Source organism: Scyliorhinus canicula, chromosome 5 (genome assembly GCF_902713615.1).
Source record: "Scyliorhinus canicula chromosome 5, sScyCan1.1, whole genome shotgun sequence".
Classification (NCBI taxonomy): domain Eukaryota; kingdom Metazoa; phylum Chordata; class Chondrichthyes; order Carcharhiniformes; family Scyliorhinidae; genus Scyliorhinus; species Scyliorhinus canicula.
This window is the reverse complement of record NC_052150.1, coordinates 93,498,630-93,518,029: the sequence shown is the minus strand read 5'-3', so window position 1 is coordinate 93,518,029 and position 19,400 is coordinate 93,498,630.

Sequence of the window (19,400 nt, the reverse complement as noted above, 5' to 3'; positions counted from 1 at the left end):
TGTTCATGGAGAGCAGAGAATAGACTACATGGGGGCATTTGATGGTCAATTGCTGGTCTAGGACAAGGCCTGCTGTAGCCATCACGGCTTGACATGTGGCTTCCATGGCTCTGAGGCAGCTGCCATATGCCAGGGTCACGTTGTCTAGTTTGACGGATAGTATGCTAGCTGGTTGCCATGTTCTTGGGCTAGTATTGCTGTAATGTACCCTTCTTTGTCATGAATGAACATGGTAAAAGGCCTCCTGTTGTGTGGAATACCAAGGGCAGGCGCTGAGCACAATGCCTGTTCCAGGTTCTAGAATGACTTTCTATTCCACAGTGTCCTTTGACTTTTGGCTGCCTTGCAAGAGATTATTCAATGGTTGAGCCAGCTGAGTAAATGAATCAATCCAACTTCTGTTAAAGTTGCATAGTCCCAAAAATGATCTCACCTCCTTGACAGTGGTAGGCTCTCTGGCGTCTCTGATTGCTGCCGTCCCATCCTGGATAAGTCTTCTTGTGCCTTTCGATATGTTCTGTCCTAAGTAGACAACCTCATCCTGGGAAATTTGTGCTTTGTTGAAGCTGACTTTGTGGCCATTGTAGCTAAGGTGGTCTAAAAATAAAAATAAATCTCTCTCATGATCTTCTTCATTAATGGAGGCTATCAGAACATCATCTATGTACTGAATAATGGTAGAGGGTATATCAGGTATTTCTCTCAGGTGGTCCTGTAGGGCCATGTGAAAAACAGTAGGACTGTTGTGAAATCCTTGGAGTCGTCTGGTCCATGTGTACTGTTGTTGTCTGACGGTATAAGCAAACCATGGTTGCACTTCCTCTGCCAGTGGTACTGACCAAAAGCCATTGGCCATGTCTATAACTGAAAATCATTCATGATCTGGTGTTAAGGCATTAAAGATAGCGGATGGATCGGCTACCAAAGGAGCTTTTCTGTCAATGCATTTGTTGGCTTTTCTATACTCAATAGTTCGGCACCATGTGCCATTAGCCTTCTTGACAGGGCACACTGGACTGTTTGATGAACTATGAATTTTAAGTAAACTCCTCTCTCTTCCAATTGCTGCACTATAGGCAGTATTCCCTGAATTGAGGAGGGGTTAATGGGATATTGTTTGATACATGGTTGTGCCACACCAGTAAAGGATGCTGGTTCAATTTTTAATAGACCACAATCATTTTGTCCTTTGCCCAAATTGGGTGTTGCTCAAGTTCACTCTTTCTGATGTGCCTGAGGGACCATGTGACTTTTCCATCCTCAAAATTAAGAGAAGAATTCAATTTTGATATTATATCCATGCCCAAAAGGGCTTGTGTTGTTGGGCCTATCCAGATTGAAGCTGTCATTTAATATTGGCCAAATTCAAGCAGTATGGGTTCTGTTCATTGAAGGGTTAATGGATCACCTCTCACTGCGTAAGCTTCAATCACTTTTCTGTTTAAGGGGAAAAAGAACTTTCCGGAACACAGGTTAATTCTGCTCCAATATCAAAAAGGAAATCAATTTGTTGTCCTCCCACTCTCAATGATATATACAGTCCATCTGATTTGGTTTTAATTAATGTGTAACACTGTTCAAATGGGCTCACTGAGAGTGGGGTACACTAGTTTTTTGGCCTCTCAAGTAGTGTTCTCTTGTGTTGTGGGGTTAATCTGGCAACCTTATCGTTCAATGCGTCATCGTCATCAAAGTCGTCTCTACGTGGTGAACGTGGGCTGGGTCTATGTTGTTCCCTGAACGTATCATCGTAATACGTTTTTTGGGGTGGATCCCTATAATAGTCGTGGGGTGGTTCTCGATAGTATGAGTCATGGGGAGGTTCCTTGTAAAATGGGACAATGTTGTACTCTTTTCCCTGTAGTCTGAAATTACATTTATTTTCCCAATGGACTTCTTTTCCGCAAAAATTACATTGAGATGTTTTTTTGGAATCCTTTAATGGAGCAAGGAGAGGGGCTGGAGTTGGTGTTACTGGAGGAGGAGTAGTAATTACTGCCGGGGTCACTGCGATACTCGCAGCTGCTGCTGCTTCGGGCTCGGCCTTTTGGTTGTCATGGATTTTAGCTGCCAATCTGCGTTCAATTTGAATACATCATTCCATCAAGGCCCTGTAGGTAGTACCCACTAGTCCCCAATCAGGAAGGACCAGGTTTAAAGCTTTACAAAGTTCAGGTATTAAACCATTGACAAAAGCGGTTTTAAATGGTCCGAAGGTACTCTCATTCCAATTCTGCTCACCTTGCTGGAGTACTATTCCTGAGTGCTCCCTCCAAATTGTTCTAATCCTTTCCTCATAGTCCTGCAGATCCTCTCCATTTTCCTGAATACAGGCTGTTATTTTTGTCCAATCAGTTGTAGGTGGGTTGAATGTTAATAACCATTCTTTAATTGCCTACCATCCCTTTTCTAGATTTTGTAAATCATCGCCCAGGCCTCTCCGAACCTCTGTCGACAGTCTTTTACTATCGCGGGAACCAACCATCACAGACAGGACCTGTACACCATCACAGACAGGACCTGTACACCATCTAGCGGATGTAAACTGTAAATATGCTGTAAATGCTGCAGCTGATCCCAAGTGGCTAATCCCCCCTTTTTAGGATGTGGGAGTTCTTTGGACCATCGATCAACCTTATTGAGATCAGCCGGATCATGAACCCAATGGCGGGCATATTGAGATCTAGTGACCTATACATTATCGGTCGTCTCTGTCGCTTCAACTTTAACTCGTTTGGTGCGCAATGGGGCGAGTCGGATTACAGTAGGTCCGGCGCTAGGAACGTCACTTCTGCTGTCACTATGTGCATCACTTCCATCACTATCCTCGTCCGAACTAACAAGCTTCCTTTGTTTGGCACCTCATGTAGTGACAACGGTTTCAGCAATATCCGCATTGTAGGTGGCTGCCGATCTAAGAGATTTAAAATCCTTGCTCAACAATTTGTACTGAGTTTTTAAGGCGGCAATTTTAGTCTCCAAGTCGCACATTTTAGTCTCCAAGATACAATTCTCTCAGTAATTGTGTATTTTCCCTTTGGGGTCTGTTTGTGTGGGAAAGCAAACCATCATATTGTGATGTTAATGAGTGCGAGTCAGAATGTTTCTTTTGTATGTCAGTAATTTCACTGTAAAGTTTATCATTTTTATTTTGAAAATCGCTATTTATATTCTGAACTCGGTATATTTTCTTTGAACATCGCTGTTAATGTTCTGAAGATCGGAAATTTTTATTCTGAAGGTAAGTATTTTTATTTTGAATATCACTGATGAAATTCTGGAGCTCGGTGTTCTGCTTTTGAAGCTCACTAATATGTTTACGGAGCTGACTATTCTGACAAAGTAAAAAGGTTTTAACTTAATCGACTCTCTTGAATTTAGCATTTGAATCTTGCAATAGCGCAGAAACTGTCTGGAGTTGATCTTTAGCAGAATTAAGTGAGTTATCGTGGTCGGTAGGGGAAGTTTCACGAGCCATTGCGGCTTGAAATGAGGCAAAGTCGATGTCTTACTTCAGTTGATGTTCAGAGCAAAGTCTTCCGATCGTCCGGTCTGTGTTTTTTCTGGAAGCCTCTCCGGCACGGTCTGCCTTCGGGCCTTTCCGTTTGTCCGACTTCGTCAATTCTCCCTTCTACCGTTTGCCGACTACGCCAATTGATGGATCTCTATTTTGTTAATATATTTATATATCGCCGCATTATATATCAATCTTACAGAACTCGAGACTGAGCTTCTTGGGTGAAGTCAAGTACAGCTTTATTTATGTCAGTTTCAAAGTCTATTGATCAAGTCAAATTTTATATGAATACAAAGTCTAGAAAGTTGTTTGTCCAACGCAAACAGATGGTTGAGTTGAATTCAAGATACAATTCAGTTCGGGGTCATTTCTTCAGATCAAAATGCACAATACAAAAATGAAACAAAAGCAAATAGCTGTTTGCAAAGCAAAGTGGAAATAGGTTTCAAAGGTTAGGTTAAAGATGAATTCAGAGAGCGCGGACAAAAGTTTTCTCCCAGTCTCTTAAGGAATCATAATCGTTTGAGGCTGTATCCCCTTTCTAACTGTGATTGGGTTAAAATAATTATAATTAATTTAATTCGACAAAATGTCTGTCTATCAAGTTTTAAGAGATAATATGGCCTGGGAAAACTTCTCTATATTTCTATAATATGATGTGATCGCACCACCTGTTTCCCACCATGTTTTCCAGAACTGGGATGCTTGCCCAGTAATGATAACAATGAGTCTATTCTGCAACGTGGATAGTCAGTTTGAGAACTGACTTCCTTATCAGATCTTTTCCCATGCTCTCAGCATTCTCTGCTGTCATGGCTAATATATAATTTATAATAGTCTAATGTCACTAAATCATTTCTTCCCTTAAAGTAGGTTTCTATCACTTACCCAATACCACCATTCCTCTCCCCACTTTCACCTTGACCCTCCCCCCCATTACTCTCAATCCTATTATGATCTACCACCACATGCCTTCCCTCTTATCTGAGCCAACACATTTACCATCCTCATTCCCAGCCTGATCCTGCACCCCCTATCAAATGAGATTTTCACGCAACAAACACATAGCCTGGATCAGCCACCCTACCACATCAAACTCCCACCTCTTACTGTAGCTGTTACCTGCTATCACCACCTTGAGTTCCCCCCCCCCCACCCCACCCCAGGACACCACCGTCAACACCACTGACCCACCTAAGACTCACACTCCCTCTCCTTTCCTGTACTCTTCTTCCCCCTGCCAGCCCCTACCCAAGCCCCCACCAACTTCCCTGCTTAGTCTGCCCCCCATTAACAGCCTTGACACAATGAATGCTAATGGTACTCAATGTAAGTGAATTTATACAAGGTCCCCATGAAGATGAAAGCATCTCAAAGTTGTGGAAGAGGTGAAGATCCTCCAGCATGCCGCCCCTCTGCTGCATGATGTTGTGGAGGATACAAGCCACCATGATGTGGGAGACTCTCCTCACGCTATACTGGAGGGCCCCTCCAGAGCGGTCCAGACACTTGAACCGCATCTTCAGGACGTCAAAGCACTGCTACAATGACACCCCTTGTCACAGCATGCGCATCGTTGTAGCGGGTCTCCACATTGGTCTGTGGCCTCTGGATAGGCATCATCAGCCACGCCCGCAAGGGATAACCGCTGTCGCACAGGGGCCAACCCCTCTGCTGGGGGTTCGCCTCGAAGAGGTCAGGAACTGTCAGGTGTGCCAGGATGAAGGCGTCGTGCACACTGCCCAGGTATTGGACACAGGTGAACTTGATGTGCAGCTCATGGTCACACACCAGCTGCATGTTTATCGAGTGAAACCCCTTTCGGTTTATGAAGACTAGCCTGTCATGCATCCCGTCGACCACCCCCTGGACCTAGGGCATATCGGCGATGGCGACGAACCCTGCTGCCCGGGCATCCTGGTGGACTGCATTTGATGTATTGTGCCGACCTGACATAAAGGACCTCCATGACAGCTCAGATGCACTGGCGCACCGAGTTCTGGGAGATTCCGTGGCGTAAACGTTCAGGGCGACCATCACCTTGATGGCAACCGGGAGCGGGTGTCCTCCTCAATACCCCAGTATGCCAGATGCGCCATGGTCTGGCAGATATGTCGCATTGCAGCTCGTACAGCCTCAGTGCAACCCCCAGAGCTGCAGCGACTCGGATGAAGACCACCATTCATAGAACAGTACAGCACAGTACAGGCCCTTCAGCCCACGATGTTGTGCCAACCATTTATCCTAATCTAAGATCAACCTAACCTACACCCCTTCAATTTACTGCTGTCCATGTACCTGTCCCAGAGTCGCTTAAATGTCCCTAATGACTCTGACTCCACCACCTCTGCTGGCAGTGCATTCCACACACCCACCACTCTCTCTGTAAAGAACCTAACTCTGACATCTCCCCTATACCTTCCTCCAATCACCTTAAAATTATGTCCCCTCATGGCAGCCATTTCCACGCTGGGGAAAAGTCTCTGGCTATCCACTCTATCCATGCCTCTCATCACCTTGTACACCTCTATCAAGTCACCTCTCTGCCTTCTTCGCTCCAGTGAGAAAAGCCCTAGCTCCCTCAACCTTTCTTCATAAGACATGCCCTCCAGTCCAGGATGCATCCTGGCAAATCCCCTCTGTACCCTCTCCAAAGCATCCACATCCTTCCTACAATGAGGCGACCAGAACTGGACACAATATTCCAAGTGTGGTCTAAGCAGGGTTTTAGAAAGCTGCAGCAAAACCGCGTGGCTCTTAAACTCAATACCCCTGTTATTGAAAGCCAACACACCATACACCTTCTTAACAACCCTATCAACATGGGTGGCAACTTTGTGGGATCTATGTACATGGACCCCAAGATCCTTTTGTTCCTCCACACTTCCAAGAATCCTGCCTTTAACCCTGTATTAAGTATTCAAATTCAACCTCCCAAAATTAATCACTTCACATTTATCAAGGTTTAACTCCATCTGCCACTTCTCAGCCCAGTTCTGCATCCTGTCAATGTCCTGCTGTAACCTGCAACAGCCCTCAACATCATCTATACTCCCCCAACCTTCGTGACATCGGCAAACTTACTAACCCACCCTTCCACTTCCTCATCCAAGTTATTTATAAAAACCACAATGAGCAGAGATCCCAGAACAGATCCTTGCGGGACACCACTGGTCACTGGCCTCCAGGCGGAATACTTTCCATCCACTACCGCTCGCTGTCTTTTTTCGGCCAGCCAATTCTGTATCCAGACAGCCAAATTTCCCTGTATCCCATGCCCTCTAACTTTATGAATGAGCCTACAATGGGGAATCTTATCAAATGCTTTACTGAAATCCACATACACCATATCCACTGCCGGACCTTCATCAACGTGTCTCGTCACATCCCCAAATAATTCAATGAGGCTTGTGAGGTATGACCTGCCCCTCACAAAGCCATGCTGATTATCTATAATCAAGCTATGTTTTTTGAAATAATCATAAATCCTATCTCTCAGAATCCTTTCCAAAATTTTGTTCACCACAAACTGATGGGTCTGTAATTCCCAGGGATTTCTCTATTCCTTTTCTTGAACAGGGGAACAACATTCGCCTCCCTTCAATCATCCAGTACTACTCCAGTGGAGAGTGAGGATGCAAAGATCATCGCCAACGGTGCAGCAATCTCTTCCCTAGCTTCCCGTAGTAGCGTTGGATATATCCCGTCAGGCCCAGGGAACTTATCTATCCTGATGCTTTTCAAAATTTCCAGCACATCCTCCTTCTTAATATCAACCTGTTTGATTCTATTAACCTGGTTCACACTGTTCTCATGGGCAGCAAGGTCCCTCTCTCTAATAAATACTGAAGCAGAGTATTCATTTTGGGCCTCTCCCATCTCCTCAGGCACAAGTTCCCTCCACTATCTCTGATCGGCCCTACTCTCATTCTGATCATCTTCTTATTTCTCATATAAGTGTAGAACGCCTTGGGGTTTTCCCTAATCATTCCCACCAGGGCTTTTTTATGCCCCCTTCTAGCTCTCATCAGTCCATTTTTGAGTTCCTTTCTGGCTACCTTGTAACCCTCTAGAGCTGAGTCAGATCCTTGCTTCCTCAACCTTACTTAAGCTTCCTTCTTCCTCTTGACTAGAAGCTCCACTTCTCTTGTCATCCAAGGCTCCTTCACCTTACCATTCCTTCCTCATGTCAGTGGGACAAAACGATTCAGCACTCGCAGCAAGTGCTCCTTAAACAACCCCCACATTACTGTTGCGTAATTCCCCAAGAACAATTGTTCCCACTTTATGCTCCTCAGCTCCTGTGTAATAGCAGTATAATTTCCCCTCGCCCAATTAAATACCTTCCCATACTATGTGTTCCTATCCCTCTCCATGACTATGGTAAAGGTCAAGGAGTTGTGGTCACTGTCACCGAAATGCTCTCCCACCGAGACATCTGACACCTGGCCTGGTTCATTGCCAAGCCCCAAATCCGATATGGCCTCCCCCCTAGTTGGCCTTTCTACATATTGAGTTAGGAATCCTTCCTGTACACACCTTACAAAATCTGCTCCATCTAAACCATTTGCACTAAGGAGGTTCCAGTCAATATTAGGGAAGTTGAAGTCACCCATGACAACATGTTACTTCCGTTACTTCTGCATTTTTCCAAGATCTGACGCCCAATCTGTTCCTCTATCTCTCTGCTGCTATTGGGGGTCAATAGAAAACTCCCAATAAAGTTCCTTTCTTGTTTCTGACTTCCACCCATACTGACTCAGTAGACCAACCCTCCTCAACTACCTCCTTTTCTGCAGCTGTGGTGCACTCCATAATTAACAGTGCCACTCCCCCTCCACTTTTACCTCCCTCCCTATTCTTCTGAAAACATCTAAACCCCGGAACATCAACAACCATTCCTGCCCCTGTGAAATCCATGTCTCCGCAATGGCCACAACATCGTAGTTCCAAGTACTGACCCATGGCCTTAAGTTCATCTCCCTTATTCCTGACACTCCTTGCATTGAAACAGACACACTTTAACTCATTCCACTGAGTGCAACTTTGCCCTATCAACTGCCTATCCTTCCTCACAGACTTGCTGCATACTATTTCTGCCTGTTCAACAGCTACCCTATCCTCTGATCCATAGCTCTGGTTCCAATTCCCTTGCCAAACTAGTTTAAATCCTCCCGAAGAGCCCTTGCAAACCTCCCACCCAGGATATTGGTGCCCCTCCAGTTTAGATGCAATCCGTTGTTCATGTAGAGGTCCCACATTCCCCAGAAGATATCCCAATGATCCACATATCCTAAGCCCAGGGCCGGCTCAAGGCACCGGCAACGCGGGCATTCGCCCGGGACGCCATGTGCTAGGGGGCGCCAAAGACTCGGGTCCCGCGCATGCGCAGTTGGGCCGGTGCCAACCAGCGCATGCGCGGTGGCCGCCCTCCCCCAGTCCGCTCGGTCCGCCCCAAGCTCGGTCCGCTCCCCCGGTCCGCCCCCCCTCGGTCCGCCCCCCGCTCGGTCCGCTCCCCCCGCCCGCCCCCCGCTCGGTCCGCTCCCCCCTCGGGTCCCCGCCCCCCCCCCCTGGGTCCCCGCCCCCCCGGATCCCCCCCCCGAGTCCCCGCCCCCCTCTCGGCCCCGCCCCCCCTCTCGGCCCCGCCCCCCCTCTCGGCCCCGCCCCCCCTCTCGGCCCCCCCCTCTCGGCCCCCCCCCCCCCCAAGGGCGCCGAAGTTCAGCTTGCCCGGGGCGCCAGCAACCCTAGGGCCGGCGCTGCCTAAGCCTTCCCTCCTGCACCAGCCCTGTAGCCATGTGTTCAGCTGCACTCGCTCTCTGTTCCTTGCCTCACTTGCACGTGGCACCGGTAGCAATCCTGAGATCACTACTAAGCTTGTCCTGCTTTTTAGCTTCCAACCTAACTCCCTAAAATCACTTTTTAGATCCTCATCCCTTTTCTTAGCTATGTCTTTGGTGCCTATGTGCACCACCATTTCTGATTGCTCACCCTCCCCCTTAAGAATCCTGTAGACTTGATCCGAGACATCCCTGGCCCTGGCACCCGGGAGGCAACATACCTTCCGGGAATCTTGTTCGTGACCACAGAATCTCCTATCCATTCCCCTAACCATTGAGTCTCCTATCACTATTGCTTTTCTATTCTCCCCCCTTCCCTTTTGAGCCACAGAGCCAGACTCAGTGCCGGAGACCATTCCTGGTTGGATTCCTGATGTGACCATCAATTCAGTCGGAACACGATTGGAAGTAAACTGTGGTTTTAATAGACTTACAACTGAGCCTGCCTGCGACCAGAAGAACTGAGGGCAGGCTCACACGGCTGCAGCTCTTTATACTTCAGGTAGTGGGAGGGCCCATGGGCGAAGCCATGGGCGGAGCCGAGGGTGGAGCCCTGTACAAGCTCCTCATCTCCCCCTGTGGGCAGAGCCACGCAACAGCTCACAGACAGAGCCCACAAGGACACAATACAGTGTGAATTACATTCACCACATTCACCCCCTGTAAAAAAAAATCAAGTCCGGCAGGGGTGACGGGTCTACAGGTTGAGCTGGTCCGGTGGCCGAGTCGTCCTTTGAGATCGGCGGAGCACCGGGGTTGCAGCCTCTTCGGGTGGCTGAGTGGTGAAGTTCGGTGTGGATACGGGGGTGTACTCCGAGGGTGTTTTGGTCCGGGCTCCGTTCCTGACCGCTGTGACGGGCGCAGGGGGGCGCAGGAAAACTATAGGCGTGGGGGCGCAGGGCGTGGGGGGTTGGGTGGGGTGTAGTGTGAGGGGTACCTCGGCGGTGGTGGTGGTGGTGGTAGTGGATCCTGTAGGCGCCAGGTCCCGGAGGAAAACGGTGTCCTGACGGCCGTCGGGGTATTCAATGAAGGTGTAGTGGGGGTTCGAGTGAAGCAGTAGTACCCTCTCTACTAGTGGGTCCGTTTTGTGTGTCCGGACGTACTTCCGGAGGAGAACCGGGCCCGGTGTCCTGAACCAAGATGGGAGCGAAACCCCCGTGGTAGTGCCCCTAAGGAAAACAAATAGCCGCTCGTGAGGGGTCTGGTTAGTGGCAATGCACAGGAGGGACCTAATTGCATGGAGCGTGTCGGGGAGGACCTCCTGCCAGTGAGAGGACAGGAGATTCCTGGACCGGAGGGTCAGTAGGACGGTCTTCCAGACCGTCGCGTTCTCCCTCTCCACCTGCCCGTTACCCCTGGGGTTATAGCTGGTAGTCCTGCTTGAGGCGATGCCCTTGTCGAGCAGGTACTGACGCAGCTCATCGCTCATGAAGGACGAACCCCTGTCACTGTGTACGTAGCTGGGGAAACCGAACAGGGTGAAGACACTGTGCAGGGCTCTGATGACTGTGTGGGAGGTCATATCGGGGCACGGGATGGCAAAGGGGAAGCGGGAGAATTCGTCTATTACGTTGAGGAAGTACACATTTCGATTGGTCGAGGGAAGTGGCCCTTTGAAATCGATGCTCAGGCGTTCAAAGGGCCAGGAATCCTTTACCAGGTGGGCCTTGTCTGGTCCGTAGAAGTGCGGTTTGCACTCCGCGCTGATCGGGCAATCCCTGGTGATGGCTTTTACCTCCTCGGTGGAGAAAGGCAGATTTTGGGCTTTGATGTAGTGGGCGAGCCGGGTGACCCCCGGGTGCAGGGGTCGTTGTGGATAGCCTTTAGGCGGTCGTCTTGCACGCTGGCGCATGTGCCGTGGGACAGGGCATCTGGCGGCTCGTTGAGTTTCCCCGGTCGATATATGATGTCATAATTATAGGTGGAGAGTTCGATCCTCCACCTCAAGATTTTATCGTTTTTTATTTTGCCCCTTTGCGAGTTGTCGAACATGAAGGCAACCGATCTTTGGTCGGTGATGAGGGTAAACCTCCTACCTGCGAGGTAGTACCTCCAGTGCCGTACGGCTTCCACAATGGCTTGAGCTTCCTTTTCGACTGAGGAGTGTCGAAGTTCCGAAGCGGAGAGGGTTCGGGAGAAAAAGGCGACTGGTCTCCCTGCCTGATTCAGAGTGGCTGCGAGAGCGACCTCTGAGGCGTCGCTCTCTACCTGGAAAGGGACAGATTCATCCACCACCCACATGGCGGCTTTGGCGATGTCCTCCTTGATGCAGTTGAAGGCCTGGCGGGCCTCTGCTGACAGTGTGAAGAGTGTGGTCTTAAATAGTGGGCAGGCCTTGTCCGCATACTGGGGGACCCACTGGGCGTAATAAGAGAAGAATCCCAGGCACCTCTTGAGGGCCCTGGGACAATGAGGGAGAGGGAGTTGCCGGGGCCCAGGACCCCGTTTTCCACAACATAGCCGAGGATGGCTAGTCTGGTTGTGCAGAAAACGCATTTCTCCTTATTGTAGGTGAGATTGAGTTTCTGTGCTGTCTGGAGAAAACGGTGGAGGTTGGCGTCGTGGTCCTGCTGATCATGGCCGCAGATGATGACATTTTCCAAGTACGGAAACGTAGCCCGTAGCCCGTACTGGTCCACCATTCGGTCCATTGCTCTTTGGAACACCGAGACCCCATTAGTGACGCCGAAGGGGACCCGGAAATGGAAGAGGCGGCCATCTGCCTCGAACGCCGTGTAGTGGCGGTCCTCCGGGCGGATTGGGAGCTGCTGGTAAGCAGACTTCAGATCCACCATGGAGAATATGTGGTACTGGGCGATCTGGTTGACCATGTCTGCAATTCTGGGGAGGGTGTACGCATCGAGGTGCGTGAACCGGTTAATGGTTTGGCTGTAATCAACCACCATCCGGAACTTTTCCCCGGTCTTGACGACCACCACCTGAGCTCTCCAGGGGCTGTTACTGGCCTCTATGACTCCCTCACGTAGGAGCCGCTGGACTTCGGCTCGGCTGAATACTCTGTCCTGCAGGCTGTACCGCCTGCTGTGGGTGGCTACTGGTTTACAATTAGCCGTTTGGTTAGCGAAGAGTGGAGGGGGGTCGATTTTTAGAGTCGCTAAGCTGCATATAGTGAGAGGAGGTAGGGGTCCGCCGGAGCTGAGTGTGAGGCTCATGAGGTTGCATTGGAAATCGAGCCCGATTAAGAGTGGGGCGCAGAGGTCGGGGAGTACGCACAGCTGGAAATTAGAGTAGCTGGCGCCCTGAATCGTTAGGGTTGCGACGGTGCGCCCTTGTATTTGGACCTAGTGCGAACCCGAGGTAAGGGGGATAGTTTGCCGTGCAGGGAAGATGGGAGCGAACAGCGTTTTACCAGGTCAGGATGTACGAAACTCTCGGTGCTCCCGGAGTCAAAGAGGCACGGTGTCTTGTATCCGTTGATTTGAACGGACATCATCGAGCTCTGGAGGTGCTTCGGACGCGACTGGTCCAACGTGACTGCGTTGAGTTGCGGGTAGTTGGCGGCTCGATCAGCAGTGCTGGAGTGGCCCCATGATGACTGTCCGCGGAGGTCATAGTCGTCGAGGTGACCATCGGGTGATGGCCAAGGTGGCGGCCCCCGTTGCGGGTGATGAAGAAGATGCCGTCCAAGATGGCCACCCCCGTGGTTCACATATGGCGGGCGGCGAGGAAGATGGCATCCAAGATGGCGGCCTCCATGACTCGCACATGGCCGGCCATGTGGGGGAGGATTGCCAAGGTGGCGGCCCCCATGTGTCACACATGTCGGGCGGAGGCGGAGTCGGCAGACACGCTGCAACGTTGCGGGGCCTGCAGGCCTGCGAATTGTTCTGGACTGCGGAGGAGTTAGAGGGTTCCGATTTCGTCAGGCATACTCTGGCATAATGTCCTTTGCGACCGCAGCTGCTGCAGGTCGCGTTGCGGGCCGGGCAGTGCTGCCGTGTGTGTTGGGGCTGGCCACAAAAATGGCACGCTGGCGCTCCAGAGTGAGTGGGTGGCAGCGCGGCTCAGGCCTGGGGCAGTCGCTGGTCGGGGGTCCACGATGGGGTCGCTTGGTCCGCGGGGAATGAGATTAGACGGCGGAACGCGACCTCCATATTAGTTGCTAGCTCTACCGTGTCCTCCAAGTTCTGGGCCCCGTTCTCGAGTAGTCGCTGGCGCACATAGTTAGACCGGAGCCCCGCAACGTACACATCACGGACAGCGAGTTCCATATGCTGGGAGGCAGTTACAGCCTGAAAGTTGCAGTCCCGAACAAGGGCTTTCAAGTCGCGCAGGATGTCCTCTAGCGACTCTGCGGGGCGCTGGCAGCGGGTAGTGAAAATGTGCCGCGCCTAGACCTCATTTACCGGCCGCATGTACAATCGGTCGAGCATAGCGAGGGCCTCAGTATAGGAGTCGGTACAATTGAGTTGCGTAGAGATGCGATGGCTTACCCGTGCGTGCAGTAGGCTGAATTTCTGCTCCGCTGTAGTCTCGGAGGTGCTTGATGCAGCCAGGTAGGCCTTGAAACACCGAAGCCAGTGTAGAAAAATTTCCTTCACCTCTGCAGCCTGCGGGTCGAGTTCTAGTCGATCAGGTTTGAGGGCTGATTCCATAGTAGTTTTCTTAGGTCTATTAAATTGATGTGACCATCAATTCACTCGGAACACGATTGGAAGTAAACTGTGGTTTTAATAGACTTACAACTGAGCCTGCCTGCGACCAGAAGAACTGAGGGCAGGCTCACACGGCTGCAGTACTTTATACTTCAGGTAGTGGGAGGGGCCATGGGCGAAGCCATGGGCGGAGCCGAGGGTGGAGCCCTGTACAAGCTTCTCATCTCCCCTGTGGGCAGAGCCGCGCAACGGCTCACAGACAGAGCCCACAAGGACACAATACAATACCGTGTGAATTACATTCACCACAATTCTAAAGTTCATTGTCTGCAGAGGATGAAAGGCAGACATGTTAGCATGGTGCTTAGCCCTGGGTCAAAACAGGTCCACCAGGCTACAGGGTGGCCCCAGTCTGTACCACAGAACCTGTCCTCACATGTCCCCTTCCCCCCATCCCCGCACCCACCCCTGGCTGTTCCTTCAGGCATTCTGCCCTCCGCAGCCCTGGCCCCATTGGTGCCCGGCATCGTGGGGACCTCTGGCTCTGGCACCCGTCCCTTCTGAAGCTACCATGCCAGTGGTATACTGCATTGCCCCCGTCCGGCACCCTCCTGCAGGGGGTACTCTGGCCATTGCACTTGAGGGGACCAAGTAATGTCCCGCTAGTGGGTGGCGGCCGGTTCGGAGGGTGGGGAGAGTTGGTGATGTGGAGGGTGAGGGATGGGGTGCGGGGGATGGTGGGGTGGGTGCACCCATATGGCAGGTGTCACTCTGCATAACCACGGGCCATGGTGGGTGGTCAATGAAGTGCACAGCAAGATGGCTGCCTTGCAAGCCGAAGCAATGGCGGTCTGTGCCTGGGTGCCCCGGTCCTGTGGGAGGTCACCCCGACCCAACGGCCCATCCCTGGTCACCCCCCTTTACCCCCCCGCTATATCCCCAGGCCTGGCAGACATCTCCCTCCCCCCCCCCCCGCCTTCTCCCAGCCAGCCCTGCCAGTGACACGTCCAGCAGCCCACGGTCACAGCTCTGCATGTCCTACCTCCTCCCTCCCCTCACCGGGCCCGGCGCCTGTTTTCGATTTTGGAAACTTTCAGTGAAAAATGCTGACAGTAATTCCTCCCGGCGGAGGCACAGCATCGCGGAAGCCCCGGTGAATATTTGATCAAGCCCGCTAATGATATGCGAACAGCATTTACTCTACGTGCGAAGTAGAAGGCATTGCGGAGTAGAACACTGTTGAGGTATCAGAGCATGGCATTCTGGTAGGCATCCGCCACCAGCCACAATTTTGGCCTCACGACCGATTCTCCGCCCAATCGCCTTTCCCAATGGATATTCCCGCCCTATGTGTCTAGGCAGCACATTTAAATACACAACTCAGTCCCCAGACACATTTTTAATAAATTCTTTTTTTTTTAATTTAGAGTACCCAATTTTTTTTCCCAATTAAGGGGCAATTTAGCGTGGCCAATCCACCTAACCTGTTCATCTTTGGGTTGTGGGGGTGAAACCCACGCAGATACGGGGAGAATGTGCAAACTCCACACGGACAGTGACCCAGGGCTGGGATCAAACCAGGGTCCTCAGTGCCGCAGTCCCAGTGCTAACCACTGTGCCCCATGCCGCTCTCCCCAGACACCTTTTTAAATATTATCTTAGCCCAGACAGTTGAAGTTTAAATATAAAGGCCATCAATCGGCCCACACACCAACTGTAAAAACAGCCGGGCCACGTAAAATTCTATTAAATTCCAGCCTTGGGCGGAGTCTGTGTGGAGTATGCACTTTCTCCCCGTGTCTGTGTGCTTTTCCTCCGGGTGCTCCGATTTCCTCCCACAGTCCAAAGATGTGCAGGCCAGGTAGATTGGCCATGATAAATTGTCCCTTAGTGTCCAGGGATGTGCAGCTTAGGTTATGGGGTTACAAGGATAGGGGGAGTGGGCATTTGAAGGGTTGGTGGTGACTTGATAGGCCGAACGGCCTCCTTCTGCACTGTAGGACTTCTATGGTTCACTGGTCATATAATATTACATATTTCGACAAGGTGCTATTGCTAGTTACTGGACCACAGTTACTGAGGTAACTCTTAAGCCTCTGAATTTATCTTTTATGTTTTAAAATTGATGATCAAAGGGTGCCCAGGGACAGATATTTTCTTTTTTAATAACAGAGAACACTTATGAAGGGGTGAATTGACATGGATTCTCATCAACACTGGCCGTAACTTTGACAGGAGATTGACAGAATTCTTTGAGAAATGGCACTAATAGAGATTTTCAGCTGTTTATGCTGCTTTCATCACCAGCGAACCCAATTTATATTCCAAATGTTCATTCTTTTAATTTTCCAAAACTATCAGAGCTGTTTGGCATATCTTCCATGATACCCAAAACTTCAGCTCAACTGGATTTGTTTCTAACTGTGTGTCAAATGTCCCATTATTTTAGTTGCCTTAAGACCTGACTCCAATTTCCATTTAATGCTACTGAAAGAATAAAACGGGACTAAAAAAGCCTCCTAAGTGTGTTAAAGTACACATTGAATGTTGGTTGATAAATCATTTCAAAATAGTTTTTATTTTCTTGCTGTTTCATTTAGTGTTTTAGCTTTATTTCCTTTCTTCATGGTGCCTTTGCCAGGCTGCCGGAGGGACGAACCATATATGGAAGTGAATGGCTTCAACACAGAAAGGAGCTACGAGGGGTGAGCTAGCGTGGCTCTTGGGTACATCCTAGTGTCTGATTAGGGAATCACAATGACAGACACTAGCAATGAAAGAGATCTGGCAAGACTGGCTGAGCAAAAAATAAAGAAACTTTATAAAGGAAAGAGATTAATATTCTGCTGGAGAAAAAAATGATTCTAGTTTTTAATGTGATTTATGGGGACTTTTTGTTGACTTTATAAAATGGAAATAATATAGAAACAGACAACTTAAGCAGACATAGTGGGTTTCCTACTGAAATTTTGTGGCTTGCTCTTCTGCATAGGTAAAATGTAAACAAGTAAAAAATAATGTTGAATTATGCGGAGTACAGTACTTATGAATAAATTGCCGAGCTGAATTGGATATGTGCCGACTGTGGGAAACAAAAGCAGGTGAATTGTGGCCAAATTTCCAGGTCATCCGCAGGTGGGAAACCAGGCAGGTGGATGCATAAACTAGCACGCTGTGCCATCTGCAGCATATCCACCACCCATCTGCCTACCCCCAGCCCGACAAGATTTAATGGGCAGTGGGGGGTCTGGCGGGTGGGTCACCGGCCCATAGTCCAATTGAAGCCCTTAAGTAATATCAGAGCGAACAAGGCAAGGGAGGGGGGGGGGGGGGGGGGCTTTGCCCCCAACTATGTCACGGGCGCTGATTTCCTTGATCCTGAAGCGGGACAAGGACCCTCTGCAGTGCGGGTCATATAGGCCGATTTCGCTGCTAAACGCCGACGTTAAGCTGCTGGCAAAGATCCTGGCCACTAGAATAGAGGATTGCATGCCCGGGGTCATTCATGAGGACCAGACGGGGTTTGTGAAGGGAAGGCAGTTGAATGCGAACGTGCGAAGGCTCCTCAATGTCATTATGATGCCGGCCATGGAAGGGGAGGCGGAGATAGTGGTGGCATTCGATGCAGAGAAGGCCTTTGATAGGGTTGAGTGGAAGTATTTGTGGGAGGTGCTGGGGAGGTTTGGGTTTGGGGAGGGGTTTATCCGGTGGGTGAGGCTGCTCTACGAGGCCCCGATGGCGAGTGTAGCCACAAATAGGAGGAGGTCGGAGTACTTTCGGCTGTACCGGGGGACGAGGCAGGGGTTCCCCCCGTCCCCCTTGCTCTTCGCGTTGGCGATTGAGCCCCTGGCCATGGCATTGAGGGAGTCAGGGAACTGGAGGGGCCTGGTGCAGGGTGGGGAGGAGCATCGAGTGTCGCTGTATGCAGACGACCTGTTGTTGTATGTGGCGGACCCGGTGGGGGGGATGCCGGAGGTGATGAGGATTCTTAGTGAATTCGGGGGTTTCTCTGGGTATAAGTTGAACCTGGGCAAGAGTGAGTTGTTTGTGGTGCATCCGGGGGATCAAGAGGAGGAGATTGGTAGGCTCCCACTGAAGCAGGTAGGAAGAGCTTCAGGTACCTAGGGGTCCAGGTGGCTGGGAGTTGGGGGGCCCTGCACAAGCTCAACCTCACAAGATTGGTGGAGCAGATGGAGGAGGAGTTTAAGAGGTGGGATATGTTACCGCTGTCACTGGCGGGGAGGGTGCAGTCCGTTAAGATAACGGTGCTCCCGAGGTTTTTGTTCCTGTTCCAGTGCCTCCCCATCCTTATCCCGAAGGCCTTTTTTAGGAGGGTCAACTGGAGGATTTGTGTGGGCGCATGGGACTCCGAGGGTGAGAAGGGTGTTCCTGGAACGGGGCAGGGATAGGGGGGGGGATGGCGTTGCCCAACCTCTGTGGGTACTATTGGGCTGCCAATGCAGCGATGGTGCGTAAGTGGGTAATGGACGGGGAAGGGGCAGCATGGAAGAGGATGGAGGTGGCGTCCTGTGTGGGCACGAGCCTGGAGGCGCTGGTAACGACGCTGTTGCCACTCCCTCCAACGAGGTATACCACAAGCCCGGTGGTGGCGGCTACCCTCAAACTTTGGGGGCAATGGAGATGACATATGGGAGAAGTGGGGGGCTCGATGGAGGCCCCGATACGGGGGAACCATCGGTTTGTACCAGGGAGCATTGATGGTGATTTATGGGCTGGCACAGGGCAGGGGTTAGGAGGTTGAGGGACCTGTTTGTGGAGGGGAGGTTCGTGAGCTTGGGGGAGTTAGAGGGGAAGTTTGGGCTCCCCCGGGGAACAGGTTTAGGTACATGCAGGTGAGGGTGTTTGCCAGGCAGCAGGTGGAGGGGTTCCCCTTGCTGCCCCCACGAGGGGTGCGGGATCGGTTGCTCTCGGGTGTGTGGGTTAGAGGAGGGAGGATTTCGGACATATACCGGGTAATGCAGGAGGTAGACGAGGCCTCGGTGGAGGAACTGAAGGGTAAATGGGAAGAGGAGCTGGGTGAGGAGATTGAGGAGGGGACGTGGGCGGATGCCCTGGAGAGAGTGAATTCCTCCTCTTCCTGTGCGAGGCTTAGCCTCATACAGTTCAAGGTGCTGCATAGGGCCCACATGACTGGGACGAGGATGAGTAGGTTTTTCAGGGACGAGGACAGGTGTGCTAGGTGCTCGGGGAGCCCAGCGAACCACGCCCATATGTTTTGGGCGTGCCCAGCGCTGGGGGAGTTTTGGAAGGGGGTAGCAAGGACGGTGTCGAGGGTGGTGGGATCCAGGGTCAATCCAGGCTGGGGACTCGCAAGTTTTGGGGTTGCAGTGGAGCCGGGAGTGCAGGAGGCTTAAGAGGCCGGTGTTCTGGCCTTTGCGTCCCTAGTAGCCCGGCGGAGGATCTTGCTCC